Raw genomic sequence first — 1,975 nt, forward strand, 5'->3', positions numbered from 1 at the left:
AACCTAAGGACATCACACACATCCATGCCCGAGGCAGGATTCGAAGCTGCAACCGTAGCGGTCGCGGGGTTCCATACCGTAGCGCCTAGAACCGCTCGGCCACTCCGGCGGGCCTTCCGCAAGGCGTTCGATACAGTTCCCCACAGTCGTTTAATCAATAAAGTAAGAGCATATGACTGTCAGACCAATTAGGTGATTGGATTGAAGTGTTCCTAGATAACAGAACGCCGCATGTCATTCTCAATGGAGAGGAGTCTTCCGAAGTAAGAGCGATTTCAGGTGTGCCGCAGGGGAGGGTCGTAGGACCGTTGCTATTCACAATACACATAAATGACCTTGTGGATAACATCTGAAGTTCACTGAGGCTTTTTGTGGATGATGCTGTAATATATCTAGAGGTTGTAACAATGGAAAATTGTACTGAAATGCAGGAGGATCTGCAACAAATTGACGGCATGGTGCAGGGAATGGCAATTGAATCTCAATGTAGACAAGTGTAATGTGCTGCGAATACATAGAAAGAAATGTCCTTTATCATTTACCTACAATAGAGCAGGTCAGCAACTGGAAGCAGTTAATTCCATAAATTATCTGGGAGTAGGCATTAGGAGTGATTTAAAATGGAATGATCATATAAAGTCGATCGTCGGTAAAGCAGATGCCAGACTGAGATTCACTGGAAGAATCCTAAGGAAATGCAACCAAAAAAAAAAAGGAAGTAGGTTACAGTACACTTCTTCGCCCGCTGCTTGAATATTGCTCACCAGTGTGGGAATCGTACCAAATAGGGTTGATAGAAGAGATAGAGAAGATCCAATAGAGAGCATCGCGCTTCGTTACAGGGTCATTTAGTAATCGCGAAAGCGTTACGGAGATGGTAGATAAACTCCAGTGGAAGACTCTGCAGGAGAGACGCTGAATAGCTCGGTACGGGCTTTTGTTGAAGTTTCGAGAACATACCTTCACCGAGGAGTCAAGCAGTATATTGCTCCCTCCTACGTATATCTCACAAAGAGACCATGAGGATAAAATCAGAGAGATTAGAGCCCACACAGAGGCATGCCGACAATCCTTCTTTCCAACAACAATACGAGACTAGAATAGAAAGGAGAACTGATAGAGGTACTCAAAGTACCCTCCGCAACACCGTCAGGTGGCTTGCGGAGTATGGACGTGTATGTAGATGTAGATGAGCGAGCGGATGTGTATGACTGATAAGTATCGAGCTATTGTATCAGCATACTCTGAAAGGAACCTGACTGGTATACAAGCCTTGCCTTTCTGATGTGTTTTAAGCTGCTTCATTTCACCGAGGATACCTACTTCTACGTTACTCATGTTGGAAGTTGTTCTTGATTCGAATTCTGGAATATTTACTCAATATAATTTAAACCTTGCAGTCAAAGCGAATTAATACAAGCAATTGACAAGAAAAAATAGGCTTCTGCAGAAAAGTTGCTAAGGAAACCAGAACAGTAACAAAAGAACGTTAGAAGAAAATATGCCAAGGGGTTGTTTTGGTTAGATGTGCCCACATGACCCGCTACAGGTAGACTAATGTACTCGGTCGAATAAGTCCTATACAACTACACGGAATAACATGGCCCGGCCGGTTGGCCGTGCGGTCTAACGCAAGGCTTTCCGTGCGGCAAGGAGCGCCGGTCCCCGGCACGAATCCGCCCGGCGGATTTGAGTTGAGGTCCGGTAAGCCGGCCACTCTGTGGATGGTTTTTAGGCGATTTTCCATCTGTATCGGCAAATGCGGGCTGGTTCCCCTTATTCCGCCTCAGTTATGTCGGCGATTGCTGCGCAAACAAGTTCTCCACGTACGCGTACACCAGCTTTACTCTACCACGCAAAAATAGGGGTTACACTCGTCTGGTGTGAGACGTTCCCTAGGGTGTCCACCGAGGGCCGAACTGCACAATAACCCTGGGTTCGGTGTGGGGCGGCGGAGTGGTGAAGTGGACTGCGG

This window comes from Schistocerca cancellata, chromosome 7 (assembly GCF_023864275.1).
Source record: "Schistocerca cancellata isolate TAMUIC-IGC-003103 chromosome 7, iqSchCanc2.1, whole genome shotgun sequence".
NCBI lineage: Eukaryota > Metazoa > Arthropoda > Insecta > Orthoptera > Acrididae > Schistocerca > Schistocerca cancellata.